Genomic DNA, 19,956 nt, shown 5'->3' on the forward strand with positions numbered 1-19,956 from the left:
CCAACACCAACTATTCAATCCTCCTGAAGTCCTCTTGCCTGTCCTCAGATGGTCATATACCCTCCTTAATTCGCACCTGGACCTGCTGCAATAGCCTCCCAACTGGTCTTCCTATTTCCACCATCAAAGCCTTCAGTCTGCTCCCAACACAGTGGGCAGGGTGTTCTTTTATGTCCCCCGGCTCAAATCCTGCCGACAGCTTCCTCTCGCACTCAGTATAAAACCCAGTGTTCCTACGGGGTCTGACAGCCGAGGCTTTCAAACACTTATTTTTAAAATTCAACTTGGTAGGAACTATTTATCACAGCAAAGACACACAGAAGCAAAACAAGTATTTCATTAAACAATACTTACCCTAACTGCACTTTTCATGTGCTATTTTCTCTATGTTCTGTTCTACCATAAAGAAAACAGTTGGCAGCAGCCCATTAAATTGATTTCATGGGGGTACTTGGATGGCTTAGTGGTTGAATGTCTGCCTTCAGCTCAGGCTGTGATCCTGGCATCTTATGATCATGTCCCCGCATCGGGCTTTCCGCAGGAAGCCTGCTTCTCCCTCTGTGACTCTGCCTCTCTGTGTGTCTCTCATAAATAATAAAACCTTAAAAAAAATCAACTTCATGAATATGTACAGGTCACACCTAGCAGTGCAAAATCTACTGTTCTATACAATCGGATATCTTTGCACCCCCACCCCCAGCATCTCCCATTATCACCCTGACTTCCTCCTGGGGCAGCCCCTTACTTACTCCACACAGAAGTAACAGGCCTCGCAGTTCCCAGGCCCTCAGAGAGCACACACCTGTCATGGGGCTTTTGCATCTATCATTCCACCTACCTGGGATGTTTTCCGCAGATATCACAAGGGCTCATCCTCTCATTCTCTTTCAGATCTAACTCCAGTGGCCTCAATGAAGCAACTCCCTCTACCTCGTACATCACTGTCCAGCCTCTCAGGTTTCACCAAGGCTGAAACACCATTCATCCTCCCTAAAACTGATCAGACCTTAAAAAATGCCCTCAGTATTAGGTCCTGGAGAGATGACTGGCTTTGCATGGCTCGTCACCCTGACTTTTCTGGCCATCCTCCTCCAGCACAGAGCTGGGGTTGCAAGACCAAACCACCAGAGGACAGCTACCTACAGAACCAGATGCCCCAAAGGATAACCTGCTGTCCAGCCAACAAGATGCAGGGGAGAAAAACTGCCCAGGACTCAAAGGGAGGGAGATTGAGGCTCGGATGCCTACTATAGCACTTCCTGGCCACTGAGCTTTGACAATCTGCTTAATGTCTCAGAGGTCTGGGTTTCTTGGCTACAAACTGGAATTTCATAGCATCTCCTATCTCACAGGAGATCATTTACACAGAATGAGAAACAAGAAGATGGCTCCCAGGAGAGTGGTGGCTACAGACAGCAGTACACTGGGGGCAGCTCATACCACTCGCCAGGGCCAACTGCTAAGCTTTCAGGCATTTTGTGAGCTGCTTATTTAAACTCAATGATTATTAAAAATTAAATTATATACATTTACAACTAAATACCTTATTTAAAAACCAAAGTTAATAGATATCCCATGTCTCCTGATTATTTTACTAGTATCCTTACTCACGGGGTTGTTAACATCTCTTGTGTGGTGGTGATACTACATTGTGTGCTACTGTGCATTCCTTTGCAACTGACTCCACATTTGGTCACAGGTAGTTTGGAATCCACCATGGTGGGAATGGTTTCACCACAGAAATGAGCCATCACTACAAATTAAAAGGGTTTCATTTCTCTGTGTGTGTGTGTGTGTTGATTTTCCTGAAAGCTGCCTATTAAACATTTATCAACATGTGATTACTTTCAGAGAATGTTCTCAATAAATGCCTTTCTCTGGGCTTTCCCTCACCCAAGTCAGGGCAGATCCTATCAGGGCAGGAGTGTTTGTTGGCTCATTCCCTCCATGTCCAGAGTTCCACACTGAACTTTACTGGGTAAAAATCCCAAAGTGGGATCAGTTTCCCAAAGTGGGAATGAGTGTTTAATGAGTAGTAATGTCACTGGAACATTATGTGGCATCTTCTTATTGGCATAAGAAGTTTTCTTATGGTTCACTGTGACCTGCGGTTCTATAAGGCTTGTCACTTGGTTAGTCTCCCTAACTTCAAATCCACAGTGGTTTTCATGTTGTCGTGAAGGTCAAGGGCTGGAATCCCTTTCTCTACATGTGTTGATTTTAACTCCATTCAAAAATATGAACAAAGGCTCAAAAAACAGTTTGACAGGGGGCTGGGAAGAGGGGATGGTGCAGAAACATCTTTGTGCCCTCTCTTCCCCACAGGCCTGGAAATTTCAGTACAAGTTGCAACTCTGGAAGATAACAGGGCATATTTATACGTGAGCATCAGGGAGGCCCGAAGCTCCCTAGAGAAAGGAAATATCCGCCATCCACAGAGTTAAGAGCTCCAGACAGAAGAGAAAGTGGGAGGCAGTTAGTTCAACTAAATCACAACTCACTTTTCAACCAGCAATACAATTTTGCTCCTCATTTTATGGCCATTTTTTCTGTACTTACACTAAACTTTGATTACTTCTTATAAGTGAGTATGCAAGTAACAAAGACTGAAGGATCCATGACTGCCACCTAGAACTGCCAGTATCCTTGCCTGGGATTCCAGTCTGCACCTTGGTAACATCATAAGATATAAAGGGTCTTTGATTTTCCAGGTGATGCAAGACACTGAGAGGCAACAGTCCTGAAGCTGGAAACCTCACTACCTCATTACAGAGATTGCTCCTTGCTCTGGAACTGGGGAGCAGTGTTGGTCTCACTGAGATCTCAGGACTCATTCCTCCCCTTGGGACGGTCTGAGAACCAGGGAAGCTGGCCAATACATTCCTCAAAACGGAGCCATCTGTGTCCCTCCTGAAATGTTCATGATGTTTCCATATTATTGCTTGTCAGTAATCTAAGCTCTTTTGCTTTAAAAAAAAAAATTGTTCAACCTGATTTATAACAAGAAAAAAAATGTTTTATAACAAGGCAACATGCATACATATCCTTAATGTCAGTAACTGGAATTAAATGTATTCTTTCTAGAAAGCTTAAATGTTCTTCAGCATAAAATACTAACCATTGTTCATTCCTTTTTTTTTAAAGACTTTCCTCATTTTTTTAAAGATTTATTTTTATTCATTTATTCATTCATTCATGATAGACATGAGAGAGAGAGAGGCAGAGACACAGGAGGAGGGAGAAGCAGGCTCCATGCCGGGAGCCCGACGCAGGACTCAATCCCAGGACCCAGGATCAGGCCCTGGACCAAAGACAGGCGCCAAACTGCTGAGCCACCCAGGGATCCCCACCATTGTTCATTCCAATTCCAACTCAGCCCCTGGAACGTCAGATTCCTGAGGGAGCCAGTATTGATCCCTTAGGCCCCAGCTATAAACTCCCCAATTAGAAGAAAGCACACAGAGAGACCATGGTGGCAATCAGCCTGCATCGGCTGCAGAAACAGAAACTAGAGGCAAATCTGATGTAAGTAAAACAAAGCAATGAACTAATGATTGAAAGATTAAATGAATGAAAGGGGAACTGGGTTGGCTCAATGGGTTAAATATCTTCCTTCCACTCAAGTCATGATCCAGGGTCCTAGGCTTGAGCCCCACATTTGGATCCCTGCTCAACAGGGAGTCTGCTTCTTCTTCTCCCTCTTCTTCTCCCCTGGCTCATTCTCTCTCTCTCTTCCTTTCTCACTCTCTTTCTTTCTCTCTCAAATAAATAAATAAATAAAATGTTTTTAAAAGAGAAAAATTCGATGAATGAGTCAAAATTATATGTTTTTCATATATTATTTGCAGGTACTATTATGACCAATTCTGAGTAGCTATTCAGTGCTCAGGCTTGTGTTGGGAATTTACATTAAAATTCCTCACTTTAAAAAAAAAAAAAAAAAAAATCCTCACTTTTGGGGATCCCTGGGTGGCGCGGTGGCGCAGTGGTTTGGCGCCTGCCTTTGGCCCAGGGCATGATCCTGGAGACCCGGGATCGAATCCCACGTCGGGCTCCCAGTGCATGGAGCCTGCTTCTCCCTCTGCCTGTGTCTCTGCCTCTCTCTCTCTCTGTGTGACTATCATAAATAAATAAAAATTAAAAAAAAAAAAATTCCTCACTTTTTCACATCATCACAAGTGGTCTTTTTTTCTGTCTCTTCCTCTTCCTTTTTAAAACAAAGCTATTTCAAAAAGAAAAGATGATGAAATTTATGTCTAAAGACTCTCTATTCCCATGCTGAAGGATTACCACTAAATATTTGGTGTGAATCCTTCTTGAGCTTTTTCATGGATAGATAAAGAAAATGAGAAAAAGAGAATGAATGTGAATAAACATTTTTGTTTTTAAAAGGGCCCAGACTTAGGGCACCTGGGTGGCTCAGTCGGTTAAGCAGCTGACTCTTGATATCAGCTCAAGTCATGATCTCAGGTTCGTGGGATCAAGCTCTATGTGGGGCTCCTTGCTCAGCAGTAGTCTGTTGGAGATTCTCCACCTCTCCCTCTCCTTCTTTACCTCCCCCACTCAAATAAATAAATAAATCTTTTTTAAAAGTGGGCCCAGTAATCTAAGCTCTTCATGGGGTTGCTTGGTGGTCCACACAGCCTCCCTGCAGTTGTGAAGGCAGATCCTTCCTCCAGGCTGTGGAGCTCAGTAATACCTTTAGAATTGCTCCTCAGCTCATAATATAAGAAGGCTATCCTAGGGACAGACACGGTCACTGCCTGCAGGAGCTCATCTTTACACAGTACAGGATCGTTTGAACCCATATATATATTCAGTACATGGTGCTCCATCTCCATCCTGAGCTTCCAGCAGTTTCCATCCACCCTGGCACTCCCCTTCCTCTAGCCCACCTTTGTATCTCATCCAACATCTTCACCGATGTATCAAAGGCCTTCCCAACAGCACCTAGAACATCTACAACCCACTCCAGGAGGCACGAAGGGGCACATTTTAAAAGGTAAAACTCAGAATGAGATCTGCAGCCAAAGGGCCCCTTCTTAGAGACAATAAGCTCATTTTTCTAGACTGGAGGTGAAATGAGTGACACCTTAATGAGCGTTAAGGTGCAGGGCTTCAAGAGGGCAATGTCTGGAAACCCCAAGGCAAGTACTCACCTGGAACATAGGGAAGAAATGATGGGATGAATTCTCAGTGTGTTCCCAAACTTGCCCACCAGAGGGCAGCCTCAGGCTGTGGGCAAGCTGACCAGAAACTAGAGGCTGCTGGGCAGCAGGCTTTTGAGAACACCCTCCTGTTCCCTGTTCCTAAATGTACAGGAAAAAATGATACGCACTCTAAAAACAAACAAACAAACAAACAAAAAATATATATGTTATATATTTATATTTTTTATATTTATATATAAATTATATTTTTATATTTACATTACTATACTTTTATTATTATATATTTATATATTTTATATATATATTCAGGACAAAATGAAGAACTATATGTACTTTTCTACATTAAATTCTAATTTTTATACATTTGTTTAGATTAAAGCTGTGACTATATTTTCCATCGTCTGTCAGGCTACATCACCACTTTTGTTTTTGGCTTGTTTCACTTAACCAAATATTTTTATTAGATGACTGTGTATTCATAATAATCACTGATTCCGCTGCACAATTCCCCAAATTTGTTGGTCTGAATAAACTTACAGTCATTCCTGTTTTGTCAGAAGGAAATAACAGAATATTTTGGCCACCCTAACTAATTTTATAATTAATATATTCCTGATACTGTCTCCTTTCAAATTGGTTTCAGAATATGTATGGTTATGGACTTTTATGAAACTTTCATCATATGACTATACTGATTCTATCAGAATTTCCTCATTTATGAAGCCATTAGGTACATATGACTTAGATTACCACGTATCTTTAAAATGGTTACCAGGGGGATCTGTGGGTGGCTCAGCGGTTTGGCGTCTGCCTTTGGCCCAGGGCGTGATCCTGGAGTCCCGGGATCGAGTCCCATGTCGGGTTCCCTGCATGGAGCCTGCTTCTCCCTCTGCCTGTGTCTCTGCCTCTCCCTCCCTCTCACTGTGTTATCTCATAAACAAATAAATAAAATCTAAAAAAAAAAAAATCGTTATCAGATATGAAATGCTCCCCTCAAGCTTGTTTAAATTTTATTATACACAAGTATATTTGTTATATACAAGTGTTATTTTATACAGGTATGTAAAACAAAAAAACAGCAAACCCCCTTTTTTCCCCCATGTCTTTAATAGAACTAATATTTAATCAGATTTCTCTGTTGGCTAGATTTGCTAGGCTAAATATTAAAAATTCCCAAGCAAATGCATTTTCCCCTTATGCCCTACTGTCATCCAAAGAAAATATAAGGGCCTCCCATGTCATAAATGAAATTTTGCTCTTGTTAACCAATTTAGCTTTTAAGTGAGATCAAGGTTTGTGAGATATTATTTGGATTCTTACATAACTCACAAAGGCAATAGCTAGTCTGAGAACTCACACTTCAGCTGAACTCAGAAAGCTTATTAAGCTGATGTTTCTGTCTTCCAGCTCCTAAAACAAACAAAACCCTCCCAGTGGTTAAGACAAAACTCTCACCACCTTGTGTCCCATATTCCAGCAGGATATAATGGCAAATAAATCTAATTCCACATTGGTGGAGTTCCTACCAATGGCTTGGATTTTCTCCATCAAAGGTCCTGTAGTCAAAGGAATGTCTGATACAGTGACCAAACAGAAATGAGGGGTGGGAGGAGTCTGTCACAGCCAGTGTGAGGGGCAGGGAGAAGATGGAGGACAAACCCCAGCCACAATGCCAGGAGACACCCCCTCAAGAAGCAACACTCTGGGAGGGTTCCAAATGGGTGAGGGCTGGGGCCCAGTCAGGCAGAGGGCATTTCCTTCCCATACCCCCCGCCCTGAGGGCCCCCACAGGCACCGCAGGTGTGTGGCTGGTGAAGGGTGTGATGCTCAGTACCCAGGGCCCCAGAGGCGGAGGCACCCAGCAAGTGTGGAGAGGACTGCCAGAAGGTGATGGTTTGGAGTGACCAGAAAGGAACAGGATGAGGATGTAAAGCTTTATGCGATTATCTGGTCTCAGGACTTCCAGAGAAGCCAGTTCCAGTGGTCTCCTGGGGATGTGAGTTCTTAAGCTTCTTTTGCAGAAGACATTTCTGGGACAACTTTGCCTAGTCGGCACCAGGCAACCTGGAACCCGACACTACATCATTCTCCCCGTTCCCCTGCTTTGCAATGGACTTGTCCAGACAGCAATTATACAGTCCTAGGGCCCTGGATACAGGCCCGAAAGCTCCTCACACGTACTGTATGGATGGAGGCTTGTGTGGTATGTCCTGTGTGACTGACCACACTGCCCTGCACCCCTGCATGGATGCAGGCAGCTGAAGAATATCGTTTGTGAGACTCGGGCTGCATAACTGACCTCAGGAGCCTGGTTAGTTGACATTATCTGGCCTCCAGGTCAGAACTGCCCATTCTGTTCTGAACACCAGGAGCTACAAATCTTATCTCACATCCCCTCCTGCTCCAAGGCAGGGCTGACCTCCCAGGATGAAATCAGAGAGGGGAGGCAGACACACACAGCCCAGTCTCCTTGAAAATACAGCTTTCTCCAAATTACGTGTTAGGGAACACATGTTTAGATTCAGACCCCGTCATTTGCCCTGTGAATAGGGCCCTTCTGGGGATGGTCAGTTGAAAGTCTCACCAGAGGGAGGAGCTGCATCCAGGCCTCTCCATCTGGCCACCACCCTGGCTGCTCCCATCTGCTTCCCCAGCTGAAGAGGTTGGATATTCTAAGTACGTGATTTGATGTAACTTTGCCTTATTCTCCTTTACTACTTACTATTGCTCTCATCTATGCACAGATTTCCCTTTTTCTTCTGTTTCTATTATATTTTTATAGTGTCAATAAAGGTTTTTCCCCTTTGAAACTGAGATTATAGCTACAGTGAATCTTTTGTTCAGAACAGACACAACACCTTCTAACTCCTCACGCAGTGGAAAGAAAACAATATGATAAAATGATTCGATGCCCAGGTAGTCAACTGCAGTCAGTAAAAGCAGAGTAACTTAAAATATGACACGTTGACAGAGGTTGTGTTAAATATAATTTATAAGCAGTGCTTTCTTTGCCTACTAACTACACAGTACCATAAAATATTTACATATCTTTAAACACGTGTAACACCAACTTTTAGATGGTACACCTGGTATAACTCTGTTCTCTGCTTAGTTTCCTAGGTCATCATATTAGGCATAGGGGCCTAAGAATTTCTGCTTATAACATTAAAAAGCATGAGGAAAAACAGAGGACATATGTGGACAGAGAAGGGGATAGAAAGAGGATGGCAAGGAAATGGCAGGAAAGAGAAGGGAGAAGGCAAAACAAGAGGTCAGGGATGAACTCCATCTAGAACAGGAAAGTGGAAGAAGGGGTTGCATATACTAGAAGTCCCACAGGAGACTGATGTATGACAATGACATGGAAACTGGGTGAGCTATAGGGCAACAGGGAGTGGTAGGGCCTCGGGGAGTCATGGAGCACACTAACATGCAAATTGTTGCAGACACCATATCCACACACAGGGTGTCTGTCCCGGGTACCAGCACCATACCCCTCTACACACCACCAAATAGACAAGGTCTCAATCCCTGGTAGAAGGCTTCAGCATTAAAGGTGTTACACTAGTAAATTATCCATTCAGGCAAAAAATATTTACTGTGCATCTACTATGAACTAAGTACTGTACTGGATACAAACACAAATGTCTTAATCTCTACAGAACTTAATTTCTTCATCAATAAAATGGAGATGTCAACCTCTGATTTAACGCATCATCCTCAGCCAATCCTCTGTGCCTGTGGTCAGTAGAGCCTCTCCTCAATTTCTCTAACCAGTTCCTCCAGGCTCTGGTGGGTGCTGCCATGACCCGAGGACCCATCCTGATCCTGACTCCAGGGCCCAGCTCCCCCAGCTGCCTGCCTTCCCTCCCCTGTGGAGCCTGCTCTCAGTCTGCTCTGTTTATCTCCATCCGCTTTGCCTGCCATATATGTACATAAAGGCCTTGACCTTGTTATCCACCACCAAGATAGGAGAATCTAAAATTTCCCCCAGAGCACTGAGCTGCTGAGAGAACCAAAGAAGCAGATTGCAACTGGGTCTGAAAAAGATATCAGAGAAGACTTCTCTGTGAATCCAGTGGGGGTGACCACCGTCCAGTGGTGTCTGGGAGACGTAGCCCCTTCCATCCATGGCTCATCCATTTCAGCTTATGGTTCCTAACAATGCCCTGCAGTTGGTCTCCAATCACGAGTCAGAAGAGAACAAGGGTGCGGAGTACTATAGGTCTCCGCACCCTTGTGAGATGGTTACAGGTTGAGTCTGGAAAGGCACACATCACCTTTGCTCCGCACCCTTGTGAGATGGTTACAGGTTGAGTCTGGAAAGGCACACATCACCTTTGCTCACCTACAAGCCAGAACTCAGTCTGTCAGCCGTACAAACTGACTGGAAGACCTTACCAGGAGTCTGATCTTGAGTCCAGGGAAAACAGGAAAGAGACTGTAGATATGTAATAGTCTCTGCCACAGACGCCTGGCTATTACTATGCCTGGCCCATTTCCCTCTCATGCCATGGTGGCGGGGCCAGCAGCATCTATCCCTGGACTGAGTTAGTGTTGCATTAAGACACTAACAAACCAATGCCAAACACCTGTGGCATTAAGCAGACTGTTAAAATGACGTGCAAGTCAAATGCTTCTGATGATTAGAATCATGACAATGAAAGGAATGTAGTAACTGAGGTAATTTTTGTTATTACTTTTTAATTTTTGTTAATTTTTGTTACTACTTTTTGGACGAACTTCACTGTAGTCCCTTATATATATACAGCCAACGACACAGAATTTAAACATACAATTTGGTGAGTTTTGGCAACTGTCTATGTTCCCATGTTGCTCCCACCCTAACCGAGACACAAAATATTTCTATCAATTCAAGAAGTTCCCTTATGCTCCTCTGAAGTCCAATTTAGTAAGACCTAAACAAATGGGAGACACTGTATTCATGGATTGGAATGCTTAAGACTGTAAAGATGTCACGGCACCTAGGTGGTCGGCTGAGCATCTGACTCTCGATTTAGGCTCAGGTCATGATCTCACGGTCATGTCAGACTCCGATCTGGGCTTAAAGCCTCCTTAAGTTTCTCTCTCTCCATCTCCCTCTGCCACTCTCCCTGCTTGTGGTCTCTCTCTGTCAAATAAACAAATAAATAAAATCTGTAAAGAAAGGAAAAGAAGATCTAACAGCTGTAAATATTTATGGTCCTAACTTGGGAGCAGCCAAGTATATAAATCAACTAATAACAAACTTAAAGAAACTCATTGGTAATAATACAATAATAGTAGGGGACTTCAAGGGCATCTGGGTAGTTTAGTTGGGTGAGCATCTGACTCTTGATTTTTGACTCAGGTCATGATCTCAGGGTTGTGAGATAAACCTCTGCATCCAGCTCCATGCTCAGTGAAGAGTCTGCTTAAGATTTTCTCTCACTCTCACTCTCACTGTCTTTCTCTCCCATCCCCAACCCTGGCTGGCACATGCTTGTGGTCTCTCTCTCTAAAAAAAATAAAATCTTTTAAAAAATAGACTTTAATACCCCACTCACAGCAATGGACAGATAATCTAAGTAGAAGATCAACAAGCAAACAAGGGCTTTGAATAACACAGTGGACCAGATCAACCTCACAGATATATTCAGAACATTTCATCATAAGGCAGCAGATACAGATTCTTTTCCAGTGCACATGGAACATTCTCCAGAAAAGATCACACACCAGGGCACAAATCAGCCCTGAGCCAGTACAAAAAGACTGAGAATATACCATGCATATTTTCAGACCACAATGCGATAAAACTTGAAGTCAAGCATAAGAAAAAATGTGGAAGGACCACAAATGCATGGAGGCTAAAGAGCATCCTACTAAAGAATTAATGGGTCAGCCAGGAAATTAAAGAAGAATTTTTAAAATTCATGGAAGCAAATGAAAAGGAAAACAGGAAATTCAAAATCTTTGGGATGCAGCAGAGGCAGTGCTAAGAAGGAAGTACATAGCAATACAGATCTTCCTCAAGAAGCAAAAGTCTCAAATACACAACCTAAGCTTACACCTAAAGGACCGGGAAAAAGAGCAGCAAATAAAGTCTAAATCCAGCAGAAGATGAGAAATAATAAAGATCAGAGCAGAAATAAATGATACAGAAATCAAACAAACAGTAGAACAGATCAACAAAACTAGGAGTTAGTGCTTTGAAAGAATTTAAACGATTGATAAATTCCTATCCAGACTTATCAAAGAGGAAAGAGAAAGAACCCAAATAAATAAAAGCATGAATGAAAGAGGAGAGATCACAACTACCAAAAAAAATACAATTTTAAGAGATTATGAGCAATAATATGCCAACAAATAAAGCAATCTGAAAGAAATGGATAAATTCCTAGAAACACATAAACTACCAAAATTGAAACAGAAAGAAACAAAATCTGAACAGACCCATAACCAGCAAAAAACTGAATCAGGAATTTAAAATCTCCCAATAAATAAGAGCCCAAGGATGGATAGTTTCCCAGAGGAATTCTACCAAACATTTAAAGAAGACCTAAGGGATCCCTGGGTGGCGCAGCGGTTTGGCGCCTGCCTTTGGCCCGGGGCGCGATCCTGGAGGCTCTGGGATCGAATCCCACGTCGGGCTCCCGGTGCATGGAGCCTGCTTCTCCCTCTGCCTGTGTCTCTGCCTCTCTGTCTCTCTCTGTGTAACTATCATGAATAAATAAAATATTTTAAAAAAAAATAAAGAAGACCTAATACCTTTTCTTCTGAAATTGTGCCAAAAAATAGAAATGCAAAGAAAACTTCCTAACTCATTCTATGAGGCTAGCATTACCTTGATCTCCAAACCAAAGAGCCCACTAAAAAGGAGAATTACAGACCAAGATCCCTGATGAACATGGATGTCAAAATACTCACCACAATACTAATCAGTAGGATCCAACAACCAAGTGGGATTTAATTCCTGGGCTACAGGGGTAGTTCGACATCCACAAATCAATCAACATGATATATACCACATTACTAAAAGAAAGAATAAAAACCATATGATCCTCTCAATAGATGCATAAAAAGCATTTGACAAACTATAGCATCCTTTCTTAATAAAACTTTCAACAAAGTAGGGGTAGAGGGAACATCATTAAGGCCACATGTAAAATACCCACAGCTAATATCAATAGGGAAAGAGAGCTTTCCCCCTAAGGTCAGACATATGACAAGGGTGTCTACTCTCACAACTGTTATTTAACATAGTACTGGAAGTCCTAGACTCAGCAAATCAGACAAGAAATAACAAAAAATAACAGGCAAAGAAATCCAAATCTGTAAAGAAGTCAAACTTTCACTCTTCACAGATGACATGATCCTCTACATAGAAAGCCCAAAAGATGCCACAAAAAAGCTGCTAGAACTGATACAAGAATTCAGCAAAGTTGCAGGATATAAAAACTCACAGAAGGTTGATGTGTTTCTATACACAAACAATGAAGCACCAGAAAGAGAAATTCAAGGAATTGATCCTATTTACAATTGCACCAAAAATCATAAGATACCTAGGAATAAACCTAACAAAAGAGGTAAAAGATCTGTACTCTGAAAACTATTAAAAAAAAAAAAAAAGAAATTGAGGAAGACACAAAGGAATGGAAAAACATCCCATGCCCATGGACTGGAAGAACAGATACTATTAAAATATCTATACTACCCAAAACAATCTACATATTCAATGCAATCCCAAGCAAAACTACAGCAGCATTTTTCACAGAGCTGGTGTTGTTTTAGAACAATTCTAAAATTTGTTTGGAACCAGAAAAAGACATCAAACAGCCAAAGTAATATTGAAAAGAAAACCCGGAGGCATCACAATTCCAAATTCAAGCTCTACTACAAAGCTGTGATCATCAAGACAGTATGGTACTGGCACAAAAACAGGCACATAGATCAATGGAACAGAATAGAGAACCAGAAATGGACCCTCAATGTCGTGGTCAACTAATCTTCCACAAAGCAGGAAAGAATAATATCCAGTGAAAAAAAAAGACAGTCTTTTCAACGAATGGTGCTGGGAAAATCGGACAGCCACGTGCAGAAGCATGAAACTGGATAGGTCCCTTACATCAAACACAAAAATTAATTCAAAATGGATGAAAGACCTAAATGTGAGACAGGAATCCATCAAAACCCTGGAGAAGAACATAGACAGCAACCTCCCTGACTTCAGCTCCAGCAGCTTCTTGTTAGACACGTCTTCAGAGTCAAGGGGAAAAAAATGCAAAAATGAACTACTAGGACTTCCTCAGGGCAAAAAGCTTTTGCACAGCAAAGGAAACAATCAACAAAGCTAAAAGGCAACCTATGGAATGGGAGAAGATATTTGCAAATGATGTATCAGATAAAGGGCTAGTATCCAAAATCTATAAAGAACTTATCAAACGTAACACCCCAAAAATAAAAAATCCAGTCAAGAAATGGGCAGAAGAACAGACATTTCTCCCAAGAAGACATACAGATGGCAAACAGACACCTGGAAAAATGCTCAGTATCACTCAGCATCAGGGAAATACAAATCAAAACCAAATGAGATGCCACCTCACACCAGTCAGAAAGGCTCAACTTAACAACTCAGGAAACAATAGATGTTGGGTTAGGATGTGGAGAAAGGGAAAAAGTAGTGTCCTCTTACACTGCTGGTGGGAATGCAAGTGGATACAGCCACTCTGGAAAACAGTATGGAGGTTCCTCAAAAAGTTAAAAATAGAGCTACCCTAGCAATCACACAACTAGGTATTTATCCAGAGGATACAAACATAGTAATCCTAAAGGGATCTGCACCCCAATGTTCATAGCAGCAATGTGCACAAGAGCCATGGACAGAGCTATGGAAAGAGCTCAGATGTCCATCAATAGCTGAATATAAAGAAGATGTGGTCTATATATACACAATGGAATATTACTCAGCCATCAAAAAGAATGAATCTTGCCACTTGCAATGACATAGATGGAACCTTATGCTAGGCAAAAAATCAGTCAGAGAAAGACAAATACCATATGATTTCACTCACATGTGGAATTTAAGAAACAAAACAGATGAACATAGGGGGCTGGCAAGGGAAGGAAAAAAAAGATACAGACAGAAGAAGGCAAACCATAGGAGATGCTAAACTCTAGGAAAAAAAAGGGTTGCTGGAGGAGATAGGTAACTGGGTGATGGGCATTAAGAAGGGCATGTGATGTAATGAGCACTGAGTGTTATATGCAACTGATGAATCACTAAATTCTACCTCTGAAACTAGAAATATACTATATGTTAGCTCACTTGAATTTATTTTTTTAAAGATTTGTTTATTTATTCATGAGAGACAGAGAGAGGCAGAGACACAGAGGGAGAAGCAGGCTCCTCACAGGGAGCCCGATGTGGGACTCAATCCCAGGACCCCAGGACCATGCCCTGAACCAAAGGCAGATGCTCAACCACTGAGCCATCCAGGCATCCCAGCTAACTTGAATTTAAATTAAAAATAAATAAGTTAAACTGTCAAGATGTCAATTCTCTCCAGATTGATATAATAACTTTAATATAATCCTAGTAAAAAATACAGCTGGTGCTTTTGTTGGGGGAGAGGGGCGGTTATCACAACTGGCAATCTGATTCTAAATTTACATGGAAATGCCAAAGGCCAGAGAGAACCAAATCAATCTTTAAAACAAGGAAAACAGGGATCCCTGGGTGGCGCAGCGGTTTAGTGCCTGCCTTTGGCCCAGGGCGCGATCCTGGAGACCCGGGATCGAATCCCACGTCAGGCTCCCGGTGCATGGAGCCTGCTTCTCCCTCTGCCTGTGTCTCTACCTCTCTCTCTCTCTCTCTCTGTGACTATCATAAATAAAAAATTTAAAAAAAATTTTAAAATAAAATAAAATAAAATAAAACAAGGAAAACAGTCCAAGGACTTACTACCATCGAATTTTAACATTTCATTGAAAAGCTGTAGTTATCAATACCGTAAGTCAGTATGTGCTGGCATAAGGATAGACAGATCAATGGAACAGCACTGAGTACCCAGCACAGAGTACCACAGATCCAAACATCCACAGTCAACTGATTTTGACAAAGGTGCCAGGGCTAGCTAGTCAAGAGGGAAAGAACAATCTTTTCAACCAATGGTTCTCAAACAACTAGATAGCCTTTGTGGGGTGGGGGGTGGGGGAAATAACATCAAGCCTTACGCAAAAATTAACACCAAGTGGATCACAGATTTAAATGTAAAAACCAAAATCACAAAACTTCTAAAAGAAAACACAGAAGAAAATCCTTAATACCTCAAAATAGGCAGAGATTTCTTAAAAATACACAAAAACCATAACCATGAATGATAAAATGACAAATTTACCTCATCAAAAGTAAAAATCCCTGTCCTTCAAAAAGCAGTTAAGACAATGAAAAGATAAATCACAAGTGTTTATAATACATATATCTGACAAAGGACTGGTACCCAGAAAATATAAAGAACCTTACCACTCAAAAAATAAGAAGACAAGCAAAAAGAAAGTGTAAGTTTTCAACAGACATGTCACAAAAAATGTACAAATGGCCAAAACATGTTAAACATTATTAGTAATTGTGGAAATACAAATCAAAACCACAATGAGATACCATTTCACACCTAATAGAATGCTTAAAATGAACAACACTGATTGATGTTAGCAAGGGTCTGGAAGAACCAGTACTCTCACACCATGCTGGAAAAAAGAGTTTGGCTGTTTCTTATAAAATTAAACAAACACTGATACATCCCAGGAATGCCACCCAACAGAAATGAAAACACGTCTACACCATGACTTGCATACAAACGTCTCTATCAGTTTTTTTTCACAATGCCGTATATTAGACACAACCCAAATGTCCATCAACAGGTGGACTGGATAAACAATTGTATTATATCCATAATACAAAAGATGGCAATAAAAGGGAACACATGCAATGACATGGATGAATCCCAAAAGCATATTGAGAAAGAGACCAGATACAAGAATATGTGATATAAATTCCATTCATATGAAGCCCTGGGAATGGGAAAACTAAGGTATAATAGCAGAAAGCATATCAGTGGGTCGTTAGGCCCCCAGGTGCGGGTCTGAGAGGTGGGGGACATGTATAAAGTGGCATAGGGAAACTATGTTGATGGAAATGTTCTGTATCTGAATTATGGTGAAACATTGGTATATAAAATTCATTACATCATACAATTAATATAAGTGCATTTTTTACAAATTATTCTTCAATAAACGTTATTTTTTATTAAGAATATTACCGAAAAGAAAAAAAAAAAGAATATTACCGGCTGGAAAAGGGCAGGCGACAATTATTATCAGGTTAATTAAGCACAGTAAGAACTTAAAAAGTACTATTTACCAACTCATAATTATATGTGGAAATTAAAGAGGAGAAATTATGGTGTAATTAATTAAAAACAACCTCTAAAGAGAAACAAAGGCAAAACTGAACTATTGGGACTTCATCAAGATAAAAATCTTTTGCACAGCAATGGAAACAGTCGATAAAACCAAAAGACAACTGACAGAATGGGAGGAGATATTTGCAAATGTCTTATCAGATAAAGGGCTAGTATCCAAATCTATGAAGAACTTATCAAATGCAACACCCAAAAAATAATAAATCTAGTCAAGAAATGGGCAGAAGACATGAACAGACATTTCTCCCAAGAAGACATACAGATGGCAAACAGACACCTGAAAAAATGCTCAGTATCTCTCGGCATCGGGGAAATATAAATCAAAACCACAATGAGATACCACCTCACACCAGTCAGAATGGCTCAGCAAATCAGGAAACAACAGATGTTGGGTGAGGATGTGGAGAAAAGGGAAAAGTAGTGCCCTCTTACACTGCTGGTGGGAATGCAAGCTGGTACAGCCACTCTGGAAAACAGTATGGAGGTTCCTCAAAAAGTTAAAAATAGAGCTACCCTACAACCCAGCTAGGGTAATACACCCAAAGGATACAAACATAGTCATCTGAAGGGCACCTGAACCCCAATGTTCACAGCAGCAATATCCACAAGAGTCAAACTATGGAAAGAGCCCAGATGTCCATCAACTGATGAATGGATAAAGAAGATGTGATATATATATATACATAATGGAATACTATTCAGCCATCAAAAAGAGAAATCTTGCCATTTTCAACAATACTGATGTAACTAGAGGGTATTTTGCTAAGTGAAATAAGTCAGAGAAAGACAATTATCATGATTTCACTCATGTGGAATTTAGGAAATAAAACAGAGAATCATAGGGGAAGGAAGGGAAAAATAAAACAAGACAAAATCAGAAGGAGACAAAACAAAAAAAAAAAAAAAAAAGAAGGAGACAAAACATAAGAGGCTCTTAATCATAGGAAACAAATTGAGGGTTGTTAGAAGGGAGAGGGTTAAGGGGATAGAGTAACTGGGTGATGTAAAAAAAAAAAAACATTGGGTCTTAGGTGCAACTGATGAATCACTGAATTCTACCCCTGAAACTAATAATACCCTATATTACTTAACTGAATTGTTTTTAAAGATTTTGTTTGTTTGTTTGTTTATGAGAGACCCAGAGAAAGGCAGAGATACAGGCAGAGGGAGAAGCAGGCTCCTCGTGGTAAGCCTGATGTGGAACTCGATCCCAGGACCTTGGGATAATGACCTGAGAGCCAAAGGCAAATGCTCAACCACTGAGCCACTCAGGTGTCCCTACTTAATTGAATTAAATGAAATAAGAAAAAATAAAAAATAAAAACAAATAAAAACATCAACACTTAATGGTAAGATTCCACATACTAGACCAAGCGAATGGGAAGATCTGGAGATCAGGATTCCCCCTTCACTCTTTTGCTCTCCCCACTGAACACATATATTGGGCTCAGCTACTGAAGTAGCTGAACAACTGGGGTATAAGTACTTTTCTAGCTGAATCCTGGGTTATGTCACAGTGATATGGACAATCTCTGACTATGCCACATCAGCCTTCCCTGTTGATGGTGTGGTTCTGAGGACCCAGCAGGTCCTTTGTTGGCAGAACTCTTATTTCCCCAACAGAAGAGAGCTCTGATTCAGAAATAAATGAGGAAATCAGTACGATAGAAGAGAAAGCCTAGAGACAGCGCCAATACATACCATACAATAGCAACAGTTCTAAAATTTGGTGGAGAAAGGCAGAGAACTCAGGCTGAGTAATTGGCTTTCATACAGAATCAATAGAAAATTATAGTTCTACCCCACACAAAAAGTTCCAGATCTAGTAAAGAAATAGACTAGAAAAGAAAGTATTTTAAGATTTTAGAAGAAAATTGGAGAATATTTATGACCTCAGGGAAGTGCAGAATCCCTTATTATCAGATACAAAACCAAAAATGATTAAGGAATATGGTATTCAAGTTGAACAATTGAAAATTAACATTTTCTTTATTTATTCGTGAGAGACACACAGAGAGAGAGGTAGAGAGAGAGAGAGAGAGAGAGAGAGGCAGAGACACAGGCAGAGGGAGAAGCAGGCTCCATGCAGGGAGCCCCACGTGGGACTTGATCCCGGGACTCCAGGATCACGCCCGGGGTGAAGGTGGTGCTAAACCGATGAGCCACCGGGCTGCCCTGAAAATTAACATTTTCAACGTAACAAGATCCATTCTAATCACAATTAAGGGACAAACAATATATTTGTAGACATTATTTGTTACATCACTAAGAATCAGAAAAGAATCAGAATCCAAAGTTCATAAAGACCTCTTAAATATCAATCAGTAAAGAAAAACAACCCAGAAGAATACTGAACAGACAATTGGTAAAAGAGGGAACTACAAAATGACCAATAACTTGCAAAAAGCAAGGAAATGCAAATTAAATAATAGTGAGATACCATTTCACATCCTCAGTGCCAGGAATGTAGGAAAACAAGGATGCCAACTTGGTGGTCTGGAGTCCAGTTGAAAGTGTGTATTCCCTAACACTCAACAGCTTCCCTTCTTGGTATATACCCTGGAAAAAATCTTGTACATCTACACAGAGATCTGTACTAGAACATAAGGTGCAGCAGTGTTTGCAAGAGAGTTAAAAATAAGACACAAGAAGGTCATGAAGAGCTCACACACTGACTTGGGTGGTTACAGGTGCTGATCACGATCACCAGAAAAGAACGGATAGTTTGTATATGGAGCCCTGAAAACTAGCTCACTGAGTGACAAAAATTAAACAATCCTAACACTCCATCGCCTACAAAAATGGAATCCAAATGAATTAAATGCCTATGAGTATAAAGTAAATTCTAAAGTTTTAAATAAATAAATAAACAAACAAGAACTTGAAGTCAATCCCATAGGCACAAATCAAAATCAAATCAGTAATTTCAATTATGTTAGAATTCAGGTTTTCTGTTCAATTAAGGATCTATGACAAAGTTACCCTGCATGTGAGGAGATACTTTTTAAATATCAAAAAACAACAAAATATTAATAGCCAAACTATATCAAGATCTGAAAAATCAACCAAAAAAAATGTAAGTGACTCAGTGGAAAAATGAACAAAGGATATCATCGGGCAGTATTCAGATGAGAAAACTGCAATGCTAACAATCATTTAAAGAGATTTATAACTCAGTTCCCAAACTGGACAAATAAAACAATGAGATGTCACCTCACTCCCTATTTGCCTGGCACAAATTAGAAAGCTAGATAAAAGCAAGCACTGAGGAGTTCATGGGACATAAAAATTGGGACATAAAAACGCTCACCTGCCAATACTGGATT

The sequence above is a fragment of the Canis lupus genome, chromosome 37 (genome assembly GCF_048164855.1).
Source record: "Canis lupus baileyi chromosome 37, mCanLup2.hap1, whole genome shotgun sequence".
Classification (NCBI taxonomy): domain Eukaryota; kingdom Metazoa; phylum Chordata; class Mammalia; order Carnivora; family Canidae; genus Canis; species Canis lupus.